At 35.7% G+C, this 13,622-nt stretch overlaps 1 protein-coding gene across 1 annotated transcript in view; it reads right to left on the reverse strand.

Annotated features, from left to right (window-relative positions):
* The window catches only part of LOC148955610 (uncharacterized), a 104,112-nt gene that overhangs the window by 51,086 nt on the left and 39,404 nt on the right, over positions 1 to 13,622 (reverse strand). The gene's annotated exons all lie outside the window — the stretch shown is intronic.

Raw genomic sequence — 13,622 nt, forward strand, 5'->3', positions numbered from 1 at the left:
AGCGAGTCAAATTTAATATACGTGATCCGAAACCACATTCTCAACGAGTGCTCCACTTCCCATCTGGAAATCTCCGATAGTTGTGAAGAATACTGAAAAGCAAAAGGCCTGGGAAGTCACAAGCCCAGACGATCAGAATGGTATTAATTCCCGTAATATTGGAAGAAAGGACTCCAGATCTGGTGGCAGAAGAGCTAACTTCAGAGGTCAGTTGAGGAGCACCAGAGCTGCATCATCAAAGGTTATTATAGATTTTCATACTTACCCGATGAGCCAGAAATGCCCTTTGTCCTGCCGACACATGACCAGCTTGTTCTAAGTGATTAGGGACAGTATAGCTATGTTAACCCGGTGCGAGTTATCATATAGAAAGTCCAGGGTGTGAGAAATAAGGTCGAACAAGTACTGAAGGACCTAGGTGGTGCTGATATTATTGCTCTTGTGGAGTCGTGGCAAAGTGAAGATACAGAGCCTTACTTTGAAGGATACTGGATAGAAAAAGTTACGCGTAAACCAGCAAAGAATATGAGATATTATGGAGGTATTTTGTTGTTAATGAAGCAAGGTCGTTTCCGTAAACATTCTTGAATTTTTAGTTTATCAAAGAATATTATATTGGTTCGGATTCATCTAGTTAGTAGTAGAAGTTTAATTTTAGGTGCAGTGTATATTGCCCCCCCCAGAATACTTCGTGTGTAGTAGAAGTTACATGGGATTTACTAGAGGTGGAGCTTAAGCGATTGTGATTTGGTTTTGGTAATGATGATTTTTTGGTGGTGGGGGACTTTAAATTCTTATACCGGAATATGTAAGGTAATTAGTCAAGTTTCATTTATTGATACACCGGACCTGATACTTGATATTTATAAGACATCTAGAAGGAGCAAAGATATTTAAAAAAGGATTAATTGTTGGGCTAAAAGGCCTCCGGAAATGTGTTCAGATAATGCATTAATGATTGGAAATGAAAGATTTGGGAAGGATGGGGAGTAGAGTAAGTTTACCTGTCTGTCGGGGACAAACCTTAGTGTAATTGATTATGTTTTGGTTGGTATTGAGCTCGTGGCCCTGCAGTTAATCTTGAGGTTCTTAGGGTCGTAGGTCCCGACCACTTACCAGTTGAGATTAAGCTTTGCCTTGGAAGAGGAGTTCCAAGGAACAAGAAAGGTGATAGGCCTACTAGTAGAGTAAGAAAGGATCTTTGTTTTTCATGGAAGTTTTAAAGAGTGAACGGAGTAAAGGGGAGCTGGAGTTGATGAAAGAGGAGTTTTTGAGGCCTGAAATAATTGAAAAAGTTGAGAGTCTGCATGAAGAAACAAGAGATATAGATGAAGTTTTGGAAGATTTAGGTTTTGTGATGTACGAGTATACTCGTGTGTCAGAGAAACCAAATATGAAAAGTAAAACTATTTATTTTGATGATGAATGTAGTTCTCTTAAAAAGAAGTTGGAGGAGCTATTAGATTTAATGAATGCTTGCTCTGTAGAGGATGAAAGACAGTTTGTTTTTACGGTTTAAGGAAAGGAGAAGGGAATATAATAGGCTAAAATGGAGAAAAAAACGCGAAAAAATTAGAATGGAACAGAAAGAGATAGAGAAGGGCTTTGTGGTAAGGAATACAAAGCAATTTTGGTCAGGAATAAGACAAGAAAACAGACAAGGAAAAGGCCAATTACAAATTCCTGAAGCTGCTTCTTGGCCTAGTTTTGCATTTTCTTCCTTCGGAAACTGCGGATGAGTTAGTGAGGGATGTAACCTCAGAAGGAGTTAGGAAAGTAGTTAAGAAGAGGAAGGGAGGATCAGGGCTAGGAATGAATCGTATACTAGCAGTTTTGTTAAAGAGGTTGCTTGGTGTTTTTTTGCTAGTTTTAGTCAATATTTTTAATAGAATTATAAGTAGGGGTATATGGCTTTCTCTATGGAGAAATGTAATCTCTATTTCGATTATGGTACCTCTATTTAAGAAAGATAGTCCTGGTGATCTTGATAGCTACAGGTTGATAGCATTAGCGCCTGCACTTAGTCAAATTTTAGAAAGATTTTGAATAATCAGTTGAATGAATGATTGGATGGTTATGGGGTAATTAAAATGGAGCAGGGGGGTTTGAGGAAAGGGTATAGCACATCGGATAGAGCATTTATGTTAAGTGCATTGGTAGAGAAGTATGGATCAGGTGGAAATAATCTGTATGTTGCTTTTCTAGACTTAAGAAAGGCATTCGACAACGTAGATGGATCTCTGCTTAAAAAGTGTTTAAAATATGTAGGTCTACCTTTCAGCTTTATTTGTTTATTTATTAGTATGTATTCTGGGACTAAAGCTATGGTCAGGGTCATAGGTTCGGGACTTTCTAGGCTGTTTGACGTTAAGAAAGGAGTGAAGCAGGGCAGCACCATGTCCAAGAGACTGTTCAGTTTGTTTTTTTATGATATGATGGAGTTTGCGGAAAAAAAGTGGGCTCCAAAGGTGTGTCTTGGAAAAACTAGTTTTTTGGTGTTATTATTTGCGGATGACACTGCATTGGTGGCGAAGTCGGCAAGGGAGCTGCAGATATTACTTGATTTACTTGAGGAATATTCACAAATGAAAAAATCACAGCTTAACATTTTGAAATTTAAAGTGGTTATTTTTAGTAAAAGAAAAGAAAAAATAGAAAATATATTTGTATTTGGAGGACAACAAATGGAAATAGTTGAAAAAATAAAGTAACTTGATTTTATTTTCCAAAGTAATGGTGGATGGAGCTGCTACATTAAAAAAATTGTTTAATAGGGGAAGAGCTGCAACATTTTCACTTTTACGGAATAAAATTAGTGGAATAAAGAATTTGTTTTTGCATACATAAGAGGTTTTTTTTTATCTAAGATAATGCCGATTCTCTATTACGGAGCAGAGATTTGAGGACATGAGAACGCTGCCAGTTAGAAAGTGTTCAGCTAGGTTATTTTAAGAGATTGTAGGGGCTGCATAGAATGACCCATACTCACATTGTTTAAGGAGACATTGGACTGGAGTCTCTTAAAAGTTATAGAATGGTCCAAATGATAAAATTTTGGCTAAGGGTTGTAAAGCTACCCAGTAATAGACTAATTGAAAGCTGCATATGATTAATTACTTCAGTTACGAAGGAAAAAATCTTGACCTTTGAAAGTCAAGGAGGTACTGGATAAAACAGGTTTTTCTTTCGCTTGGAAAGTTGTACAAGGAAATCAAGCGGGTGCTAGAGCACCAGGCAATACAGAAATGGGGCGAGGAGATTAAGAATCCAGAAAATTTAAGATATTATAAAAAGGTGATAGTATATGGGCATGAATTTTATTTTAAGTTAAATTTACCAGCTAAATACGAGTACCTTACCTATTGGATGCAGCTACGATCTAATTGCCTTCCGATTCATTTGACATTGAAGGTTTTTGAAAGGAGGAAAAGTGTCCTGGACGGCAGGTTTGCTTGCCCTCTTTTCCAAGAAGAGTAGGAAAATTTGGAGCATTGTCTGAGTCGTTGTTGAGGTCTTTTGGGGGTAGCGGAAAATTTATTTGGAAATGATGGATTGCTACTTCTTGATGCCGTGAAAAGTATGTTGTCACAGTTTATTTGTCTAGTGGGAAGATATCCTGATCAGTTTTTGCAAACACAAGAGAGTAGTTTTTATTTCTTCTTTATTATTGTGACGAGTGTTGTAATTCGTTAATTTTGTATGTTGTTTGTGTACATAGCCATATTTTGGCTTGAAATACACGTTATCTTATCTTATAATGAAATTAATTGCTGAGAGATCAGCAGGCGAATATTTTATTTCATTGTAATTTTAATTGTTATTTTTAGTTTTGTAAGCACAACAGAAAAAATCTGTGATATAATTCAATACTCGATAAAGCGTAAATAACAAAAAAAGGAAATATCTGGTGATTTGAATTTAAATTATCATAGGAATTTATTCCTGCTCATCTGAATTTTAATAGGTCACTTTACTTTTCTTTGAAGAACTTCTTTTTCAGAAGTTTTTTAATAAATTTGTGTTTGTTTATAATTGCCAAAGTTTCAAGATTTTCAAAATTCTCCATTTCATCACCAAAGTGATTTTTTTTTTAATATTAAAGTTTAAAAGTTCAAAATCCACCTCAAAATTCCCTGCAAGTAGTCACATGTGGATGCAGTAGCAGTTACACTTAGTTACAGTCGTAAATTGTCACAGCTGCAAATAGTCAGAGTTGCAGTCACAAACAGTCTTATTTGCAGCCACAAAAGTAGTACCAATATTAGCTGCACTAAAAATTTCAAGGTAATACCCTTGCCTATTCCTGAAATATTGCAAATACTTCTTTCCTGTAACATGGATACAGACAGTATTTTTTAACTCAGTTTAACAAACTGCTCAACATTTCCCAAGTTTTTGCATTAATACCCTTAGTATTTTCAAGACAACTCACATAACTTACAGCACTTCGCTGATGCTGACTGGGGGCTGCCTCAACGCAAGGGGTAGAGTTATTTGACTTTTCAACTACTTTGATCAAGATGGCTTTTCCGAATTTCTGTCAGATATCTTTGGAAGGAGGGCAGCTTATAATTGGACAGGGGGGAGACTGGTGTCCTATAACCACTTTTTAACTTCTCCTTTTATTGATCTTTTGGCTTTCTTAAATTGAGATAATTTCATACGATATCCAAGTGCGGTATGCCAGTTTGGCAATAATAACGATTGTAGTGAAAGAAAAGAGAAGGAAGGGAAGAGGAAAAGAAGAAAGAAGGGGGAACAAGGAAAGAAAAAATGAAATCGGGAGATCTGGCTTTCGCTCGGTTACCTGGATTTCCATGGTGGCCAATAAGGATACTTAGTGTTCTTAGTCCCGGGAAGAAATTTCTAGTGTTCAAGTACGGGGATCGTAAAACAGCAACTGTTACAAGTGAAAATATGATGAAATTTGAAACTAACAAACAGGCATGCGGTGCTAGTAAACATGCATCCATCAAAAAAGTAATGGCTGACCTGAATAAAAATCCAAACTCTTACATGGAAATTGCTGCTAGCCTTGGAATTGAGAAGGAAGTACGGCCTGAGATTTGTGAACTCAGAGCGGAGATTTCGCAGGTCAATGGCTCAATTAGTGATGTTATTAAGAAAAATATTGTAAAGGAGCTTGGTAACGTCAAACTCTCAAAGTATGATCTTGCGAAAATAAAACAAACTCTTTATTCATCCGTTATGTTGGAACTTAAAAGTAGCCACGAAAAATTAGTGGACCTTATCGGAACGCTGGAGTCTAAAGTCGATTTCTTTGCACAAGCATTGTCAAACCTGCAGTATGACTTCGATGAAATGCAACAAGCTAGTAAGTCTTCCTACGTAGTTACTTACCACCTACCTGGTCTGAATGAAACAACAAGGCATCCCATAAATAATGTGTTAGACTTAATAACAAACAAACTAGGTCTACAATTGGTGTCCGAGTCTGACATTGTGGATGTTAATATTTTGGGAAAGCCCAGTAGTAGAAGACCCCCCCCCCAGTTGAAGTCGGATTTAAAAGCCCAACAATTGCAAGAGAAGTATTGAAAAATCGGAGCAAGCAGAAAGGATCGAAATGTTTCGTAAGTGAAAGCCTTACTCGTCCTAGACAGGAAGTTCTAAATGCTGCTAGGGATGTAGTGGGTATGAGAAATGCTTGGTCAGTGCAGGGCCGTATCCTTGCAAAGTCTGGCGATCAAGTAGTTAGAATTAAGGACCTATCAGAAGTTGTATTGCTGAGCCGTCTTCAAGAAGCCAGGGTTCTGGCTAACAGACAAGAGAGTGACTAAACTGCTTTGGTGACAGTAAGGTGAACTTTTTGTTTCAAGATGTCTCTGCTGACTAGTTGACTATCTGATCTTGCAGGAAATTACTTTAATTTAGCTAATGTATGTGAACGAGGCCTTTGTGAACGTGATGGTGGGAATGAAAAAGTGAGGTCAGATCTGAATCTTCCGGTATCTAAGTATATTGATCCTTGTGATCTGAGGCAAATTAAGTCATCGAGTGATTTTATCGTAGCCACGTATAATTGTCAGGGGCTTGAAACTGCGTTTGATACACTACTTACCACAGTTAATGAAAGTAATCATTGTTTTGATGTAATATCACTAACTGAGACTTTCTTGAGCGAAATTTCGTCTTTAAGTTTGTATTCACTAGGAGGTTATTCTTTTTATCATAAAAATAGAACGCAGATGCGGAAAGGTGGATTAGGAATTTACGTGCGGAATGCTATTTCTGTAACTGTAGAAGATACTTTAGGTGTCTGGGTTGAAGGTCGGTTTGAGTCTTTTGTTGTTAAAGTAAAAAAGTATCATGTTAAAATTTTGACCGCATTTATTTACAGGACACCTAGTTCTAACCCCACGGAAACGTCTCAGCATTTTGATAATCTTTGTCAGAATTTTGCGTCGTTTAAAAAGTCGTGTATGCTAATGGAAGATTTCAACCATAGTTTATTAGAGCTAGAAAATAATATGAATGCAGAATTTTTAACCACTATGCTATCATTTAGTTTTTTCCCGTCGATTAGCATCCCCACACGAATCACAGAACGCACAGCCACACTTATTGATAACATATTAATTGGTGAAGATATTTGTGACCGGCTGAAATCATCATATGTGCTAATTGCGCCAGGTTCGGATCATCTCCTTGCATTTGTAACAGTTTCGTTTAGCGATTTATCATCATATCCAAATGACCAGCATAAAATTGAAGAGAAAATATTTGTTTTCAATTAACCATATTTAAATAAATTAAAAGATCATTTAAGAAAACTAAAATGGAGCGATTTTTTGAGTCAGAATGACCCTGAAGTAGGTTATGTTTTGTTTTTTGATAAAATTCGTGAAGCAATGCACAAGTGTTGTAAGATTGAAGAACCACATGAGAATAGATCGAGAAAGAATTTTAAACCTCCGTGGTTAACAAAGGAATTACAAAACATGATACAATTAAGAAACAAGCTTTATAGTAGAATGTTGAAGAAACCGTCGAATGAAAATCGAGATATTTATGTTAGTTATCGAAATGTTGTTAATTAGAAAAAACGATATGCTAAGAAGAATTATTTTTTTAATGCCTTTGAACTAGCAAAGAATGATGTATCTTCAACATGGAAAATTATTAATCGAATTTTAAGGCCAAATAAACATAAAGATATAGAGACCTCTAAGGAAATAGATAACCTGAATTGTGAAATAATAGGATATTATCGATATATTGCTGATAGTTTCTGCAATTATGTTGCTTAAATTGGTTAAAATATTTCATCACTATTTGATAATGATATTGACATAGAAGACGGAAGTAAAATTTCTTCAAATTTTGATAATGATGGAAGCATTTTTCGTTTTTGAACCGGTTGTCACAAAGGATTTGGAGAAGATAGTGAATTCTTTGGGACTATCAGAAGATCCTGGAATTTATCACATGTTAAAACGGGTTTTAAAACATGTTTTGCCTGTAATATATCGTATTTAGATTTTTTTAATCAGTTTGTCTTTTCAAAAGGGAATTGTTCCAAAGGGTCTAAAGAAAAGCCGTATTATAACTTTTTATAAGTATGGAAATAAGGAAGAGATAAATAATTACCGCCCTATTTCAATTTTACCAGTTATTTCGAAGATTTTTGAAAAAACATCACATGATAAAATAAGTAAATTTGCGGAGGAAAATGAAATAATACCACCTAGCCAATATGGATTTCGGAAAGGGCATTCGACGGATCACGCGATTACCCATTTTATTTGTAAAGTGAAAGATTTTCTAGATACGGGTTTTTATGCCTCAGCTTTATTTATTGACCTGTCGAAAGCATTTGATACAGTAAACCATAATCTTTTAGTTAGAAAGTTAAAGCATTATAAATTTCCACCGTGGATTGTTAGTTGGATTGAGTCATATCTATCATATAGGTCACAGGTCGTTATAGTTGGACCAAAAACATCAGAAAAGCACCCGATAACTTGCGGAATTTAACTGGGGCTAACTTTAGGGATTCTCTTTTACCTCACTTTAATTGGAGATATAGAAATTTGTATGAAAGATCGTTGGATAACATCCTTCGCAGATGAAACAGCTTTATTATTCCGAGCTTTAAGTGTTGAAACCCTTTTTAAGACCATGGAGAGCGCGTTGAATGATCTAATAAAATATATAAGGAGTAATCGTTTATTGATTAATATTAAAAAAACAAATTACATGATTTTTTCTACTATTAAAAAGGTAAACAGTGAACTATCTTTAACAGCTGATGGGAAATTAATATATAGGGTTTCAAAATTTAAATATTTAGGCGTAATCATTGATGAATTATTGTCATGGAATGAACATTTTTCTACTATTAAAAATGTAAACACTGAACTATCTTTAACAGCTGATGGACATCTAATATATAGGGTTTCAAAATTTAAATATTTAGGGGTAATCATTGATGAATTATTGTATAAAAAATTCTATTATTCTATATTATTCTATAAAAATTCATAAAAATTGTAAAATTCATAAAAATTGCAAAAATTGAATTATTCTATTAAAATTGCAAGAGGAGCTGGGATTTTTCATAGACTTAAAAATTTCCTTCCGCAAAAAGTTTTGCGAACCCTTTATTTTACTCTTGTTTATCCTTATATGCATTACAGTTTTTACGTTTGGACTAATTCTTTTTCTTGTAACTTAAAGAGAATTCAAATCTTACAAAATAAAGCTGCAAAGTTGATTTGTTTCGATAAACTTAATGCTAAAGAAGTGTTTCTTAAATCTCACCCGCTAAAAGTGAGACAAATTTGCCAGCTACAAACTGCTATTTTCATGTAAAAATACTTGAATAATATAGAACCCTCAGGACTAACACAAATTGTCCATTCCTCGTCATATAATCATGCTTATCCAAAGTCGTCATCTACACATTTTTCTCTTATCCCGGATATTTGTCACACGCAAAGAGCAGCTTTTTCTATCAAATACGTTGGAGTAAAATTATGGAACAGTATTCCGCTGGAAATAAAAGATTCTGTTTCAGTTCCGTCATTTAAATATAATTATACGAAACATCTTCTTTCTACTAGTACAAATAAATAGTTTTTAGGAGGAATCTCTCTTTTATGTAGTGTACAGTGCCTTTTTTTTTTTTTCAAAGTTGGTTTGTTTGTAATTTTGTTGCTAGTCAGTAAGTAGTGATAGTATTTGTATGAATATTCGAGTTCTCCAGGGACTACATTTAGGCCCTAGGGATCATTGATCAGTCCCTGGAGTTGTGTTTTATTTATGTATTTATATTAAATAAAGTCAAAGTTCAGTTCAAAGTTCAGTTCAGTCCTCAACATACTCTATAAGTTTAAAATTAATGATCCCGGTTGTTCTTGTGATATTACACATACAGCTTTTTGACAAACAGAATGCGCGTAATATCCTTAGATTTTGTTTAACATGCCCTCAATTTTTCCCGAAGTTTCATCTCAGTACCCTTAGCTTATTTGAACACACCTAGAATATACATCTCCTCTTTACCTAATGAAATATTATAGTTGTAAACAATGGCAAATTACATAATTTACAATCCTTACCCTGGGAACTGTGGGGTATTGCATCACTGCTAGAACTTTTGAACGTGTTGAACAAAATCACATTTTCAAAATTTTGAACTGAGATGAGGAAATGGAGAATCTAAAAAGGGTAAAGGGTGCTGTTTCCTTTTTGATAACTCCTCAGCAAACCCTTAACACCCTTTAAAATTTCTAACTTAATACCCTTGGCTGTTCCTTAGATATTTATGATATCTTTCAGACAACTAGCACACACAAAGTGTGTTTTATTGTGCTTTTTATTTGACCCAAACCTTGGGGGGTTTATTTTATTACCATAGTCTAATTGTTTAAACTTTGAGTATTTTGAAGGTGATTTCTCTTTTAAAATTTTGATCAAATACATTTAAATGGAGGGTAATTATAAAGGGCTTGTGAAGGGGCTCAAAATACTTTTCAACATCTTTCTAAACATGTTCTGAAAGTTCCAACTTTAATACCCTCAGTTGGTCCTAAATACATTAAAGTTATTAGTACTGTGTACGAGAAAACGACTACTAAAGTGAAAGTAGGAAATTAGGTTAGTAGCTGGTTTCGTATCAAACAGATCGTGGTTACGAACTGTACGTAAGGAGCGACCCGGTGCAATAGTAACCGAAACTCTAAAAAACGGAATTTTGATACCATTAGACACATAAAAAAAATTCTTGTGTTAATTATGGCATCTCAATTGAATTGTCGGAAAGAATAGATGCAGTAAAAAAAAGTTGCTTAAGAATTATCTTCAATGAGGGTAAAGTACCTTATATTTCCCTTCTTTGGAGAGCTAATCTTGACACCCTTAAGGAAAGGAGAGCAAAAATTTCATTGCCTTTCGCTAACAATGCCCTTTATAAGCCTCAAACAACTCCGCTTTTCCCTGGTCAATATTCACCCCTTCGACGCTGTCTCCCGTGTTTTGTTTCAACGAAAATCCCCCTTCCTGCCCCAATACACCTCAGGGCAAGGGTTGTAAGTTATGCCCGGGAGGCATTTAAGGTTCTTATAAACAGTGTTGTCAAAGAAACTTCAAAAAGGGTTCATTCGATTGAAAATTAAAGGGATAGTGTTGGGGTTCCACCCCTTGATCTTTTTCTTTTCAGATAAATGACCTGTTTTATTTCCTTTAATTGCATTTGCCTATAAGATAATTTTCAATCGTAATTTAAACTCTCGTCGTCAAGAAAACCATTTTACAAGAGAAAATAAATTGACTGAATTTTAATTCAGTATGAGTCACCACATGGGCTTTCTAGATCTTAATCTATTGATTCTAAAATGTGTATAGGGCAAATTCAATTGAGGGACTTGATACATTGGAGTGGCCCACGTCACACTGAGCCACACCCCAAGTGTTAAGATTCTTTAATTATTATTATTATTATTATTATTTTATTTTTAACCCACTGTACAATAAATGTAAAATAGTGGAGCAATACAAACACAAAAAAAAAGAAAAAGAACAGCGACAATCTAACCACAAATATAATCAATAATAAAAAAACGGATAAGACTGTGATGTGGGCCCAACCGAAAACTAGCATCCTGACTGATCTTTGCTTGCACCGTTTCAAGCGAGGACAGAATTGCTGTTGCACCATAACGACCAACAAGGCGCCTATTGCGCACAGCACGCGGCAAATATAATAGGAACTTACAGTATCTAAAATAATTAACCTTCATTTGTTTCAGATCATGCTTCGTAAAAAGCGGATACAGCCCAGAAGCGGATAAAATCGCATGGTCCCAGAAACTACAGTAGAGTTTAGCAAGACCATGCCTATTAAAACGTCCACGGTTTGCAACTATTTTCCCATAACCAGCTTTAAGCTTATCCTTCGAATCACAAATAAATTTACGCCGGATGCTTCCTACGGATTCACAAATGGAAATACCAAGCCATTTAATAACAGGGACCCTAGGTACCGTAAAGGTATTGCAAGCAAGGGGAGTAGCAGGGGGATTAACAGCGTTGAAGAGTAAATATTCACATTTCAAAGTATTTAATGATAGGCCTATTTCACTAAGCATAGATCCAACCATGCTAACATTCCTCCTTTCAAGTGTTCAAGTATTATTTGTTTAGTCTTTTTAGAGAGTCTGTATTGAGAAGTAGATACGTTTTGTGCTCTTTTGGAAGAATACAAGTAAGCTATTATCTACAGCCGTGTAGACTATTTTTCCAGGAACCCAGATACGGTAGAAAAAGAGTTTCCGAGACATACCGTCATTTATTATATTTACAGGGGGGTCCATTTAACCTCCAAGGAGATAGCTAGAGATTTTAGTGGTGGCCCAGGTTGGGCGCACCCTTGGCCTAGAGTTTGGCCGTTTGACCATTCGATCACGTTATCATAGCCTGGAGCAGGGTATACCGTAATAGGGTATTAACATAGTCTATATTTACGGAACAGTAGTGGTAACTGTGGGCATTCCATTATGATATTTGGTGCCAGTGAGACTTCCCGTCCAGTAAGTATTGTAGCACCATTTAGCGCCAATATCTGGTGGCAGTCGTACCATAGCACTAGAAACAGCTAGTGATCTTTTTGATTGTCCAAAGTGATTGGAGGTCAGCTAACCCCTCTCTCACGCCCAACATTTCAAAAGATACATCCAATAAAATTGTGAGATAGCCATTTTGTTCAACGTAATTGAAAGAACTGGAAATTAGGTCTTTGAGGATGACAACCCCCTTAGGGTCCTCAGGGTAAGCCAATTTAAGTTATGCCCTGGGGGCATATAAGGTATTAATAGAAAGCGTTGTTACAGAAACTTCAAAAAGGGCTAATTCTGTTGGTAATTGAAAGGGCTGGTGCCCTTTTTAATAGTCGAAAGTGATAGGAGGGCAACTAACCGATCTCTCACGCCCACCATTTCCACAAACACATCCAATCAAAATTTTGAGATGCATATTTTGTTCAACTTAGCTGAAAGTTCTGGAAATTAGGTATTTAGGGATTTCAAACTCCCCACAGCCCCAGGGCAAAAGCTGCAAGTTATTCCCTGGGGACATATACGGTTTTCATAAAAAGTGTTGTCGCATAAGCTCAAAATAGCCTCATTAAAATGGGAATTCAGAGTGTGGAGGGGCATTGGCCCCTTTGATCACTTTTGACTATAAATAAGGGCACTAGCCCCCCAAAAACTTGCAATCAACATTTTGATTTAGGCATTATATTGAACGTAGTTGAAAGGCACGGAAATTATGTCTTTGAGTATGACATCCCTCCACAGCCCTCAATGCTAAGGTTGTAAGTTTTGCCCTGGCGGCATATAAGGTTTTTATAGAAAGCGTTGTCGTAAAAACTTCAAATAGGGCTCTTCCGATTGTCCTTTTTAATAGTCAAAAGTAATTAGAGGGAGAATCGTATTCCCTTCCATCATTTCCCCAAACATTTTCGATCAACATTTTGATATGGCTATTTGGTTCAACGTAGTTGAAAGGTCTGAAAATTATGTCTTTTTGGGCGACCCCCCCCCCTTAGCCCTCAGGACAAAGGTCGTAAGTTATGCCCTTGGGGCATATAAGGTTCTTATAGAAATTTTTTTTGTTGAAGCTTGAAGAAGGGCTCAATTGATTGGAAATTGAGGGGACTAGTGCCTTTTTTATTAGTCGAAAGTAATCAGAGGGTAAACACCCCCCCAGCCCATCTTTTCCCCAACAACTTCCACTAAATTTTGGAGATAACCATTTTGGAGATGGCACATAAGTTTTTTTTTTTAAAGAAAGCATGGTATTATAAACTTTGGAGGAGGCTCATTGGATTGGGAATCAGACGCTCTATTGCTCTTTTCTTATGAGCCACAGTCATCAGAAGGCAGCTGTGATAAGTGGCAGAGTCAAACTTGAAACGACCGGAAATAAATATGAGTAGGGTTCAAAACCCATATGCTTTCTAAAAGCAAGAATAGAATTTTTACTTTACAAAAAAATTATTTTAAATGCTTCACTTTTATAACTTTTAAGAAAGAAAAAATTAATTAAGATTTTAAGGAATAAATATTAGCATATATATACTAAACTGACAATGCACATTT

The sequence above is a fragment of the Artemia sp. Qi Xiang Cuo genome, chromosome 2 (genome assembly GCF_049724085.1).
Source record: "Artemia sp. Qi Xiang Cuo chromosome 2, ASM4972408v1, whole genome shotgun sequence".
Taxonomy (NCBI): domain Eukaryota; kingdom Metazoa; phylum Arthropoda; class Branchiopoda; order Anostraca; family Artemiidae; genus Artemia; species Artemia sp. Qi Xiang Cuo.